Below are 15207 nucleotides of genomic sequence, written 5' to 3' on the forward strand. Positions count from 1 at the left end.
TGCACCAAGCCCCCTGACCCCTCCTGCCCACAATTAATTTTTCCTCCAACATCATGGTGACCCCGACGTGATGGCTAGAAACTAACTGAACAGGAAGCATCTGGAGAGGAAGTACGAAGCTGTTAAGCGATTCTGCACCACTCTCCGCCCGGGCCATTGGGATGAACACAGCGCATGGGTAAGCATCATATTGTTTGACTGCCCGTCGCTGCTATTGTTCTCTCTTGGGTGCGGAGGAAGGAGAGGTGTGTTGTGTCGTGACGCAAGCAGTACTCTTGTCTGTTTTTCCATGCTCCTTGTCTGTTGGCCTCGCCATTTGATCCTGCGCAGAGGAGGGATTGTGTGCTAAATGGAGACTGAGCCTGACAGTTAGGTCATTACTATGATTTACGTGTTTCTCTTTCTGTAAATAGCTAGCTGAATGTTATTGCTGCGCCTCGTGTACTTACAAAGAAGAATTGCATCTGTCATTTTATAACGCTTATTCTGTACATTTAGCTTTTTTTATATACAGCAGTCAAGATGCCAGGAACTCAGTCTGGACTGGCGTACGTGCCACACACAATTACGAGAAAGGGGGCCACATCTACACTTATGATGGGAGGGTACCAAGCAGGGGCGTGAGAGACGATGGAAAGATACGAGGTGGCGTGATATGACGTAGTTACAGTCTCATTGTTTGGTCACTATAAAAGGGTGGCCCGCGAGAATATCATTGAACTACTCCGCGTCTGCACTTGAGTGTCGGACAGGAGTTTTTCCCAGGGATTACTCGAGATAGCCCTTGTTACCTGTACTTAGACTCTAGACTCTGCTGCTCCATTGTATATTCTGCTTTATAATACTTTTTCCTTATTGCATTCAAAGTTATACTTCACCATTTGAAATGTTATGCTATGCTATGTTTTCTCTGACCTTGTTTTATCTTCGCTGCATTAGAGGTGTTTAACTTGTACTTGCAGGATATGACTTTATATACAGTGGTGAGTGTACCCATATGTGCTTAACCTTTTTCTATGCAATCAGCCTCAAAGCTCACAAGTGTACTTAAAGCATATTCTCTCTCTCATAGCAGCTGTGAACAACACTGTGTATATCAAACTGCTATTATTGAATATTTCTAGAAGCTGTGTCTTCTAATAAAACTTGTACAATCTTTCAGAAACAGTCTCCAAGGCTCATATATCCATTTTTTCCTGTTTTTAGAGCAGGCGTTCCAGGAGCACCGGTTACAAATTAAGGTGTGCCATTTCCCTTAGTTCTCTCTCACGGTCTCCCCAGCGCGGCTTCTGAGCTGCTGCACCAAGCCCCCTGACCCCTCCTGCCCACAATTAATTTTCCCTCCAACATCATGGTGACCCCGACGAGATGGCTAGAAACTAACTGAACAGGAAGCATCTGGAGAGGAAGTACGAAGCTGTTAAGCGATTCTGCACCACTCTCCGCCCGGGCCATTGGGATGAACACAGCGCATGGGTAAGCATCATATTGTTTGACTGCCCGTCGCTGCTATTGTTCTCTCTTGGGTGCGGAGGAAGGAGAGGTGTGTTGTGTCGTGACGCAAGCAGTACTCTTGTCTGTTTTTCCATGCTCCCTGTCTGTTGGCCTCGCCATTTGATCTTGCGCAGAGGAGGGATTGTGTGCTAAATGGAGACTGAGCCTGACAGTTAGGTCATTACTATGATTTACGTGTTTCTCTTTCTGTAAATAGCTAGCTGAATGTTATTGCTGCGCCTCGTGTACTTACAAAGAAGAATTGCATCTGTCATTTTATAACGCTTATTCTGTACATTTAGCTTTTTTTATATACAGCAGTCAAGATGCCAGGAACTCAGTCTGGACTGGCGTACGTGCCACACACAATTACGAGAAAGGGGGCCACATCTACACTTATGATGGGAGGGTACCAAGCAGGGGAGTGAGAGACGATGGAAAGATACGAGGTGGCGTGATATGACGTAGTTACAGTCTCATTGTTTGGTCACTATAAAAGGGTGGCCCGCGAGAATATCATTGAACTACTCCGCGTCTGCATTTGAGTGTCGGACAGGAGTTTTTCCCAGGGGTTACTCGAGATAGCCCTTGTTACCTGTACTTAGACTCTAGACTCTGCTGCTCCATTGTATATTCTGCTTTATAATACTTTTTCCTTATTGCATTCAAAGTTATACTTCACCATTTGAAATGTTATGCTATGCTATGTTTTCTCTGACCTTGTTTTATCTCCGCTGCATTAGAGGTGTTTAACTTGTACTTGCAGGATATGACTTTATATACAGTGGTGAGTGTACCCATATGTGCTTAACCTTTTTCTATGCAATCAGCCTCAAAGCTCACAAGTGTACTTAAAGCATATTCTCTCTCTCATAGCAGCTGTGAACAGCACTGTGTATATCAAACTGCTATTATTGAATATTTCTAGAAGCTGTGTCTTCTAATAAAACTTGTACAATCTTTCAGAAACAGTCTCCAAGGCTCATATATCCATTTTTTCCTGTTTTTAGAGCAGGCGTTCCAGGAGCACCGGTTACAAATTAAGGTGTGCCATTTCCCTTAGTTCTCTCTCACGGTCTCCCCAGCGCGGCTTCTGAGCTGCTGCGCCAAGCCCCCTGACCCCTCCTGCCCACAATTAATTTTCCCTCCAACAGCAGGCAATAGTGAAGAGGGAGAAAGCACATGGCGAGCACATGGCTAACTAAAATGGCTGCCAAAAATAAAATGGCTTCAGCTGATGCTAAGAGCCATTGCAGCTAGTTTCCACAATCCTACACAAGAACTTTGGAACAATCTCTCCGACTTCTTCCACACTTACAGCAACTTCAAACCCTAGTCTCCCCATAGATCATCCTTCCTGCTAACCTAATCAACTAAATGAAATGAAATGATTACGCACTTGTATAGCACACGACTACCCGTAGGCATCTCGGCGCTTGTACGAATACCGCCGAGGAACCCTTCCTGGCCTTTCCCTGTGAGGAGCCCACTCCTGGGCACCCCCAAGGTGAAGTCAGGCATCCTCAGCGTTGTTGGGGCCATTGTAGAGATTAAGCAAGCTATTGCCCAGAGGTGCAGAGTGGGACTCATGATTAGAATAGGCACCGAGACGAGAATTATCAGGTCCGAGGAAATAGAGCCCGAGACCCGCCGAGGCGGGAATTGAACCCTGGTCCCAGCCAGACTACTGCATCAGGGTCTGCCGCTCTAACCATTGAGCCACACTTCTCTACTAAAGACTACCAACTGACAGCATAGAACCCTCCCTCCATCGAGAACACTGCAGCAATAAGGAAGACAATCCACTCAGAGGCTCCCACAGACGCCTGCCACTCCATATCTACAACTTGGGAAGAGCCCCAATCAGCGATGCTCTCCCTTCCATCTACACCTCCCTCAAGACTGCCAGCTTCCCAGATAGCTGGAAACACACCAAAGTCAGCTCTCTCCTCAAAAAACCCTCAGCCGACCCTTGCAGTACTTACCAACTACCGACCCATCTCATTGCTCCTCTTCCCAGCCTAAAATCATTGAGAAGAATCATCGACAGACAACTCTCTGACCACCTAGAATGCCACAAACTCTTGGATGACTCGCAATCAGGATTCCGAAACAATCACAGCATCGAAAAAGCTGCCACAGACGACATACGCACCATCCTATACCATGGACTGGCCGACGCCCTTATTCTCCTAGACCTCTCCAACGCCCTCATCCTCCTCAACATCTCCGCCGCTTTCGGCACCATCTCCCACCACACACTCGTCGCCAGACTACACACCATGGGTATACAAGAACCAGCACTCAGATAGCTTCCTTCCTCTACGGAAGAACACAAGTCAGGCTCTCACCATTCACATCACAACCCTGGGACCTCATCTAAGGAGTCCCACAGGGATCATCACTCAGCCCCACACTATTCAACAAGTACATGACTCCTCTTGCAAATATCATCACTTTCCACTGAATCAACATAATCTCCTGTGCCGATGACACCCAACTAATTGTTTACCTCTCAGATGACTCCTTCACCACAAAGGCAAACTCCAAAAAATGCATGACAAGCTTGGAAGAAATAAAACTGCCTCAAGCTCAACACTGACAAAACTGACATGCTGATCTTTAGGAATAAGAGTTCACCCTGGGACTCCACCTGGTGGTCTGACAATCTTGGACCCACTCTAACCTATGGCAACACCGGCATCCCAACCTATCTTCTTAGACTTCAAACAGTCCAAAACGTAGCTGCCAGACTCATCCTTGAGCCCCCCCATCAAACCCAGACCACACCACTCCTCAGAGGGTTCCACTGGCTCCTCATCCAGAAGTGCTGCTAGATCAAACTTCTCACACATGCATTCAAGTCACTACACAACATGGGACCAGCATACCTCAATCACTGGCTTCACTTCCACCAACCCACCAGACAATTTAGCTTAGCGTCACTTTCACTCGCACACACACCTGGATCCACAGAAGCAGAATGGAAGGTCCATCATTTGCCTACCAAGCTGCCAAATCCTGGACCAACCTAACCCCAACACACCAGGGCCTCCTCCTCACTTGAATTCCGCAAGAAGTTGAAGTCCTGGCTATTCAATTAGTCTTCTTGCGGGACCATCAAGAATGCCTATATTCAGGCCCAGTCTCACCAATCGCCTACACTCACCTACTCAGCGCCTGTATACCCTCATGGTTGACAAGCAACGCTCTACAAACCCACCTTACATTACATAAGATTGAGTCTTCCGTCCCTCCCACACATCCTTGGAGGACAGAAGGGACCAATATTTACCCTCTGCCAGGACATGGCGGTGGGCAGAGAACAGCATTAGGTATATTTAATTGCTTGCTTCTATTGTTCTCTCTTTATAACCTCAAAAGTGTTTCTATCATGAAAACCCACAAAATATCCTCCCCCAAGGATCTTCAAACCGTTGCAGCTTGCTGGATCGCATCCCCATCACAATATTTAAAGATAAGTCTGGTGATTGCTTATGGAGGTGCTCCTGGTTTCCACATACAGGAGCTCGGTGTGCCCTCTAAAGAAAAAAAAAGTTGAGACATTTTGTCAAGGTACCTTCATTATTGTGCTCAACAAGAGTTCAACACATTGACTTTCTGCACTCTCAGTAACGATGTGAATGCGTAAATTATTTCATCTTGTGTGGCCCTTCGCATATTAAACTTTAGCTTCCGGGTGCTGCTAAATGGCCTGTAGTCTGGAAACCACATCTTCCAGAGTGTCTATTTCTGCATACTTCTCATTGAGGTTTTTCACCTGTCCCACTTGATCTGTGATCTTGTTACGGTCTGTTAGCATTCAAGTCAATTCAAGTCAATATTTATTTTCTGCTCTAACTCCTCTCTGAAATTACATACTGTATTTAGCATGCCCTTCCACTGTTGGTTTAGACTGTTGATTCTTTGTCAATCGCTACAGTAGCATACCTTTTGTCTCACTTGTGGATTTATTCTTCTTCCAAGAGGCATCTTTTTCTAATTTTCTTTGGTGTTGTGTGTAGGTGTTTTGGTCTTTTCCCATCTTCTTGCTCTCGGGTGCTCCAAGCGTGAACATCAGCTTTTCTAACAAGAATTTTAATGTGATGACCACTACCTAAAGAGTATGTTATAGTCCGCAATCATTGTTTTGTTCAAGACTCTGCTGCATTCAGTGATTAGGTAAAGTCTTTATCTTTGCTTATCAGTTACCTTTCACAAGAATTGGTATAGACATGAATTTTCCCTTTAACATTCAATGAAAGCAGTTCCCTTCAATCTCTTCACACCACTACACTACTTTTGAGGGCCACAGATCTACATAGTGTTAAAATGTCCAAATCGTAGTCGCCGTTTACTCTAAGGAAATTTGTTTTTGTTGTATGGTCACCCCCAAGTTTTTGTTTTTTTACTAATGTTGCCAGTTTTTCGCATGTGTGAGTCCCCTGAGGCCTGCTAATCAGACCTCTGTGCAGGCTCCCTGACCCTCAAATGTGTATGTTACATTAGCTGTATCCAATTGGCATAGGCTAATTTCACCGTAATTCCCAAGTATATGTACCAAGTCAACCCAGGGATTTCAGCACTAGTTGTGTCGCCCTGGGTGCGACACATGTAAAACGAGTCTCCCACCCAGCCACTGCAGACTTAAAGCGCATTTAAAGAAATGGCAAAGCCCAATCTCCCTGTACAATATGTGTATGTCACACCTATGGTAGCCTTACCAAGCCCTAAGGTTGGGTGCAACATATTTTGCTAGCAGAACATGTATTTTCATGTTCTGGCTGTAAAAACGCTAAACTGTTGTTTTTACTGTGGAAGGACTTGATCGCCCCATTGGCAAGTACAGGGTTGCATGCAGCCCCCTCAGCAGTGTTATTCTTGAACAGTACAACCAAAGTTAGTACTCCAAAGTAGCAAACAACTCATTACATTAAGCCCAACTTAATTTCCAAGTTGAATTTAATGTATCATGTTGTGGTGTGCAAATTTTGCAAAGTTGACATTTGGTTGCCTCCAATCTCTTGTGCCCTCCACGGTTGCAAAAGGAACATGTCCACAAGACTGTCTTTCTGCCCTCCTGAGGAGACAGTCCTAACGACTCCCAGGAAAACAGACAATAGAGTTCTGCACTGGATAGAGGCGTTACCTCACTCTTGCAGGAGGCCACACTGGTGTTGGTTCAAAAGGTGAACTTCAAAGAAGTAGTCTCCTTTTAAGGGCAAATGTGTTAGCCTTGGGAGGATGGCGGTTTCACTGTCTAGGTAGAGAGGCTGGCTCTAGGGGACAAGTGAGGGGAAACCAGTTGCCAACTCGGTTTCCAGGGGTGCCTAGCCCCCTTGGTAGCCACAGCTCTGGGTTGAGCTAGGCAGTTTTGGACAAAGAGAGAGGGGTACTGCCATCTTGGGAATGCGCAGAATAGTGCATCCTGGGATAGTCAGATGCCACACTTCCCAGAAAGTGGTCATCCGGATGGGAGGGAACCTAGTAGCCCATTGGCTGCTGACCGTGCCTACCTTCAATGCACTTTTTGAGCATAAATAGATACCTAGAACTCAGATCTCGGCTGGACTGTAACAAGGATTACCCTCACTGGCGTGGGCTGCGCATGCTGAACTGGCTAGGAGTGAATGACTTTGCTTGCTATGTCTTGCTCATCTGAAAGTCTTTTCCAGAACCCAGCCAAAGCATAGAGACTCCAAGGGTCAGTTGGCTGATCTGTTGACAGCACAGGGCCACAACAACTAAGAGGCCTACTGAGGCAAGCTGATCTCTTTATGATAGTGAGGGCATGCAGCTAGGCTTATCGAGAGAGTGTGTTAATAATTTATTGTATTCACTTAATCAAGGACTGATACACACACTCAGAGACAGAATCCAGACCAATTAGGTAAGTATAAAGAAAGATATACTTAGGCTTTATTTTAGAATCAAGCAGGACTTGGCATAGGTGAGTAAAATACACTTTCAAATGCAAGACTGCTCAAGGAAATGCAGCTGTGGCTGAATTTGCAGTTGTTACTGGTTTCTATTACTTTGAAATGCAGTTTGAATTACACCATAAGTACTTTCAGATTACCATTCGATTACTTTATGATTACTTTGAGTACTGCGGGTGGTATGCCTAGATACCACACCGTACGTTCGTGCAATACAAGGTAAGTATAACTTTTTAACCTTTGCGATTGAGTTCACTTTTCTCCATACGTTAACAGTTCATAAAACCACATTTTTAGCCCCAAACTCCTATAACATGGGTGACTATGGGAGAAAAATCGTTATCGATTTTGAAGGTAAGTACTCGACTTATGTGGATGAGGTTTGGGGGTTAGGACCAGGGTTCCCCAAGGTTTAGAAGGGCACTCAAGTTGCACCACCAGCTGCACTGAGGTGGCCGGGTGCAGAGTGTAGGGGCCCAGTGTTAGCCAATGGGGTAAAGGGGCCTACCCTTAGGGACTGCTCTGCTAATGAGCAGGTCACTCAGGTGTGGGAGCAACGCTACTCAGATTAAGGTCAGCACTGCAGGGGCCAATGACCAGCACAGGAGCTGCACCACCAACAGCACTGGGGCAGCCGGGAGCAGGGTGCAGGTCGGACGTCGGGGACCCTGTGCTTTCAAATGGAGACCTTTGGTTTTGAAAAGGTGCTGCAGGCTCAGGCTCGAAGCATCCTGAAGGTGACCACTGGCTGGAGAGGTAGGTTGGAATCTTGGGGATGCTTGGACACCGTCGGTTGGGTCACCCAGGGCCGTGGGGCATCGGGTGCAGGGGTGTCTTCTGGCGTTCGTTTGTCTTAACAGCTCTGGTCGGGTGGGGGAAACCATTCAGGTTGAGGTTGCAGGCGTCGTATTGAGGCTTGAGGGAGGTCGGGAATCACCAGATCCCTGGTCAGGATCACTGCGAAGACCTCTTTGGGGTGTTGGGCCACTCAAACGGTGAGCCTCGGGTGTAGAGTTGTGCAGAATCGTGGAGACACCGTTATCCGGATTCCGGAAGAGAGTCTTGGGTTGAGCAAATCCGGTGCTCACAGGAGACAGAGTCTGTGGGAAGATTGCAGTGTAGGTCCTATGGGCTCTGGGGGTCGCTGGCTGCTTGACTTGCCAGGGTTCTTGCTGTTGGCAGGTCGTAGACGGGACAGGTCGGTAGGGCTGGAGCCAAGGCAGTTGGTGTCCTCTTCTCTTTCCTGGGTCAGCACAGCTCCTTGAATCTGAGGAGGCAAGGCTCAGGGTCACCCCAAAATACTAGATTTAGGGGTGTTAAAGGAGTGTGCAAGTTGGGACCAATGGGTCCCTTCCTTGGGGTGGGGACTCCCCCTATTATACCACCATACAATGGGAGTGGCATGAGCCTGTTCCTGGTTGGCTGCATCCCCTCATTTTCGAGATGGAGGGGACAGATGTGTGGTTCACCTCGCCTCCCCCACCTGAGGGGTGGGGTTGGCAAAGGTGGGCATACCTCCCTTCCTAGCTTGAAGTTCCTGCCAATTCTCCCACCCAAAGTGGGGGCCAGAACCGGTGGGAGCCAGTTTCTGGGTGCAGAAAAAGGCAGGGATAGTGTCTAAAGGTGGCAAGCCTTTGAAGCTTACCTTTTCATGGACCCAGCCTGTCCTGGGGAGGTGGTATGACACCTCTGTCCAGGATGGACTTTGTTGCTGGACCCAGAGAGTGGAGGGTCTCTACCCATTTTACATTAAATCCCACACTGGCATCAGTGTGGGTTTAATGTGCTGAGAAGTTTGCTACCAAACTTCCCAGTTTTTAGTAAAGCCATTATGGAGCTGTGGAGTTTGTAATGACCAACTCCCAGACTGTATACTCTTTATGGCTTTACTACACTTACAATGTCTATGAATGGAATTATCCAAAATGAGAGGGACCCCTTACACACCAAAGGAGTATCATGTCTAGTGCTTTCGACACTGTATGTAGGGGGAAATTGTGGTCCATGATGGAGGTTATGGGTTTTGAGGAGCCTTTAGTAACTTTGCTCCGTAGGTTACATGCTGCTACAACAGTTAGGATCAGATATGGTCCTGGAGGTGAAAAAACCAGACATATCTATTCTACTGAAGGAGTTCGTCAGGGTTGTATATTAGCTCCCTTTTTATTTTTGGTTTACACAAACGGTTTAGAAAGTTTTTTGATTGAAACTGGTGCCGACTTTCCAAAGATTAATGGCAAAAAGATCCCAATGTTGTCATATGCTGATGATACTGTGCTAATGACCCTTACTCCCAATAGCATGCAGACCTGCCTGAATGCTTTTGATTCATTTATGGGAAATTTAGATCTGGGGGTCAATTTTAGCAAATCCTTCATCATGATGTGTGGTCAAAAGAAGAATGCGAAAATCCGCAACTTCAAGGTGAGGGAGTTTGGCATAGACAAAGTTGATAATTTTAATTATCTGGGTAATCTCTTTAATAAAAAACTGAACTGGGAACCGTTGTTGTTAAACCGGGTTCAGAAGGTTTTACAGCTAAATGAGGCCCTTTTCCGTTTTGCTAGTAAACTGGGACAACGACGTATTGCCGAAATGATATCCCTGTACCAGGCTAAATGTGTTTCTGTTATAACATATGGCGCTGGTGTTTGGGGGTCACAGAATTGCAACAAAATACAGATTGTGGAGAACAAATTTTTAAAACGCCTATTATGCGTTCCTTCGGGTACATCAAATTCTTTTTGTCATAGTGAGCTAGGAATTGAGTTTGTTTGTGATACTATTCACATTGCACCCCTGGTACTATGGTCTAAAGTTTGGCAATCTGATGATCTGAAATTGACGAAAGAAATCCTCACAGATTGTCTTAAACTTGAGCACTTTGATGAAATCCCTTGGCTTCGATATGTGAGAGATACCTTTGATAAAATTGGGTTAGATATTATGTTTAAAAACCGTGATATCTTGAAAAAGGACTCTAAAACTATCATTAAAAGAGCATATAGCCAAAAATTGGGATCCTTGGGTGGCAATGAACAGGTACTACGTGTTCAGGGAAAATTAATGCGACCTTTCTATTTAACATATATTTTGAAAATGCAAGGACGCTTTTATCTAACTAGGTTTCGCCTTGGAACCTTACACTACCTTTTTGCTTTTCCAGAGCAGGGGGGCTGGAAGGTGACCCTACCCTGTTGTCCCTGTAACAACAAAGTGTCACAAAACACTTTACATTTAATTTTATTTTGTACCCTTTACAAAGACCCAAGAAATTCCTTTATTAAACCACTATTAATATCCCTTGGAACGCCTTATTACAAAGAAGGCTATGAATATTTGTTATCATTATCCACGGAAAAGATCTGTAACGCTGTATTAAGCTTTATTAGAGCGGCACTTGCCATCAGAAACCGTTATTGATTTGTATTGTGTAAAATCAGAATTGTGCAAAATGTATTATGATGCCTTTTTTCTTTTATTGAATGTATTATGATTTAATGTTGTTTTATTTTAACTTGTATACTTTTATGATTTCCTTTGAGAAATCGAAATAAAGTTATTTTGAACGAACGAACGAACGAGTATCATGCTATACAACTGTATCAACAAAGAAGGCTCCTTTGGACTTATTGTCAGTGCTCATAGGTGCAACATAATCCCAAGGACTGATTATGACAAACACCACCAGTTTTCACTCATTCATACGTTCCTCATTCATAAAACTAGGAGATATAACCATATGCCCAAGGCTACCACTACGAACAGCGATTTTATAATAAAATATACATCAATTTATTAATAAAAATACATTGGTCTTCTAGTGTGTCGAGCAACAGTTGTGCCGTTGTATCAAACAACATTGAAATTAGTTAAAAAACAGTGCATATAATAAACATATTCAGAAAAAATACATTGTCATTAAAAACAATCACAGATTAAAAAAACGAGAGTACATACAATAGACAAGAAGATATGTCATTGAAACTGTACACATCCGTATTTACTAAATGTTGCTGGCTGACACTTGGTACTATCTTAATGTGGAGTACTCAATGGCCCCAGTCTCTTCACAGATTATGTTTCTTATGGGTAGCGAAAGCGCGTTTCAATGAAAATGTTTATAATACATCTTTCTCAAGACAGAAATTTTGACTCTTCGAATCTGACTGATTCCTACTGGAACCTTTTAAGACACCTCTTCTTAATTATAGGTAGGTCATGTATTGAAGGTGAAGGATTGGGACAGTTGTCTCCGTTCTTCTCGTTAGTATCTGTGTTTTGATGAGCGGTTGGAGCTTGTAGGTCGATTATAGCGTCATGTCAGAGGTCCAGTATCCTCCCAATTGAGGAGGATACTGGACCGCTGACGTGACGCTTACGCACGCTGCCAAACTCTAATTGGGAAAGGGGTGTCTTTTGATGGATATAATCGACCTACAAGCTCCAACCGCACATCACAGCTCCCGTAAGGAAGAACTGTGGCAATCAGTATACCCACTTCAGCCTCAGGCTTATTATTTCGACCTTGGACTGCCATAGGGATCACATAAATTATAACCTGAAACATAATCCAAAATCGGATACTAACAAGGCATGCCTACAACCCACTGCCCTAGCATAGATCAGTCCCCCCTCTAGCTGGGTGCCCTATACCAGTGATGAGGATACAGGTGCATGAGCCATGTAACCCTACAGTTTCTAAGTCCATTCTTAGACATTGTAACTGCAGTGCTGGCATTAAGAGTATATGGTGCTGGGAGTTTGTCATTATGAACTCCAACAGCACCATAATGGCTACGCTGAAAATTGAGAAGTTTTGTATCAAACTTCTCAGCACATTAAACCCACACTGATCCCAGTGTGTGATTTAATGAAAAATGCACATAGCGGGCATCTTAGAGATGCCCCTTGAAAAACGACCTACTGCAAGGGTCCAGGCTGAGTGTCTGCTTTCAGCTGCCACCCCCAGACATGTTTCTGGGCCCCTGGGTCGAGAGCCTGCTGCTCTCAAGGGCCCAAAACAATGCACATCCTGAGACGAGTGCCAAGCCTCCTCCCCCAGGATGGGCCGGGTTCACGAAGGGGAAGCTTCAAAGGCTTTCCGCTTTTGTGAGCTTCCCCAGGCCACTTGCTGCTTTCAGCAACTGGTCCCCACTGGTTCTGACCCCCACTTTGGGCGGGAGAACTGGAGGGAAAAACAGGTGGGGGAGGCGAGGTGAAGCACAACTCTCATTCCCCGCCATCTTGCAGATGGGGGACCAGCCAACCAGGGAAAGGCTTATGCCCCCCTCCCACTGGAGGGTGGCATAATAGGGGGTGTACCCACCCCAGGGAAGGGACCCATTGGCCCCAACCTTTTTACCTACCTGTACTGCCCCTAAATCTAGTATTTATGGGCACCCCGGGACCTTGCTTCCTCAAACCAGGAGAAGCTACAAGAAAAGAAGAAGAAGGACCAAACAGCCGTGCCAAAGCTAACAAGAGGAAGACGCCCACTGACTTGGCCCCAGCCCTACCGCCCTGTCTCCACCTCGAACCTGCTCCTGCGAAATCCCGGTGTGTCGTGCAGCCAGCAACCTCGAAAACCCTGGAGGACCTGCCTGCCTTCAACCACAAAGACTGTGTCTCCCGTGAACACCGGATGTGTTCATCTCCAACCTCTGGCTCCGGACGGGCACCGCAAATCCGCACCACTCTGCACCCGACGTCCACGGCCCGAGCTCGAGTGGACAAACACCACGCGGAGGTCTCCCCGGTGATCCTGACCCGAGATCCGGCAACCCCTGACCTGTCTCAAACTTCTAGTCGACGCCTGCAGCCTAAATCCAGAAGTTCCCCCCACCCACGACCAGGAGCTGGTAAGAAGATCTGACCCTAAAAGGCACCCCTGCACCCGATGCCCCATGGCCTTGGGTGGCCAAACCGACGGTTCCTAACCAACCCCCAAGATCCCAACTTACCTCTCGAAGTGGTGGTCGCACCCAGACGACCTTCGTCCCGAGCCTGCAGTGCCTTTGCAAACCGGAGGTTCCTCACTGCAAACAGGGCGTCCGACATCGAAACAATACCCTGCACCCGGCTGCCCTAGTGCCGCTGAGCGTGTAACAAGAGTGCATCCCTGAGCCTGGGGGACCCCTGAGTCTAACCCCTGAACACGAACTCCCACAACAAAGTACTTACCTTTAAACCGATAACACTATTCCTCCATAGGATAACATTGACTGTTTTTCTGTGAAACGTTTTTAAGTGTGGAGTTTGAAAACCTAAAGAAATTCTTTAAAATTGTACTAACTAACAAAAACGATTTTACTTACCTGTTTACAGGAAATGTCCCAGTGTAGTATCCAGGTGTACTACACTGTGTAGGAAAAGTAATCTCAAAAGTAACTTACCTGTCATTTTCCTCAAAATCCCATACAAAGTATATGTACTGTATTCTGAAAAGCGTTGCATTATCAGTAACACTACTGTAATCAAATCAAAGTACATTTACAATTGTAATCTAAACTGTATATTTACTGCAAAGTACGTATCGCTTACCTGTGCCAGGCTTTCTTGGTTCTAGGAAATAAAATAACTAAGAGAATATTTTTATACAAAAACAATTGGTCTGAAGTTCAGTCTTTGAGTGTGTGACATCATTTGCTGATTGAGTGTGTACAACAAATGCTTAACACTGCCCTCTGATAAAGCCTTACTGCTCAACCACACTACTACAAATAGAGAGTAAGGTGCTATCTAACTTTACCTCTGCCTACCTTTGGGGTTCCACTAGACTGTGCACACTATACCTCACTTTGGTATAGTATATACAGAGCCAGCTTCCTACAGGGGGGCAGTGGGGGTGGGGATGGAATGAGCTTGTAATTCCAAGGAATGGCTGTTACCTTCACGACTGTCGCTGGGCATTTATATGGATGCGCTTACCAAATAAACATGCCTAACCACCGTTGATCGTTTGGGTGAGTCCTCTTTTCAGTTACACAATATGCTTATGCAATTAGACAATATATTTGAAAGTCTGGTACTGTCAGTTCCCCCATGAATATGGTTTCACTAAGGTGCCCCCTCACCCCGACTTTAGGATGACCACCAGGCCATTTCAAATCTTGTACAAATGCCTCACAAGCGGCAAAGAAACTCCTTTCTATAGTATTATGGGAACACTGATAAGTATAAACATTTGATTAACCCTACCAGGTCTAGCAGTGAGACTCTACCAATCGGCAATGGAGCTGGGTTTTATCCACGCAGTTCTTGAAGTCTTTCACTGCAGTCTCATAACTACTCTTAATGATGCTTCAAATGTAATACTGATTCATAAGTAACATATAGTCAGTTTTCCAGTGGAACCCCAAAACTCCTCCCACATCTACAGTATTCTTTGTCAAGGGTATGTGCTTGGATTTTTCCCAAGTTGATTTTCCAGACAGTCATCCATGATCAATTGTACTTCATCCACTACTTGCTGAAGGTTCTTCTCTAGATCCCTGAAGAGTAACAGATATTTTACACTCAATGTTGTTACTTCCACGCCAGTCGTTGTTGTATGCAATGTCTTATATCAACACACTGCAATAAAATTTGGGATAAAAAAAAAATCCAAAGACATATACAACAATCCGTACACTAAATAAAAAATGAAATAGTTGTTGTTAACATGCCCCATTATGGTAAATGCAGCATAATTGGGCCACATATGGGCAAGAATGTACTAAGTTGTTATTAAAAATACTTTCTTGTCACTTTTTTTTTTATTGTAGGGGGTATT

This window comes from Lissotriton helveticus, chromosome 1_1 (assembly GCF_964261635.1).
Source record: "Lissotriton helveticus chromosome 1_1, aLisHel1.1, whole genome shotgun sequence".
Taxonomy (NCBI): domain Eukaryota; kingdom Metazoa; phylum Chordata; class Amphibia; order Caudata; family Salamandridae; genus Lissotriton; species Lissotriton helveticus.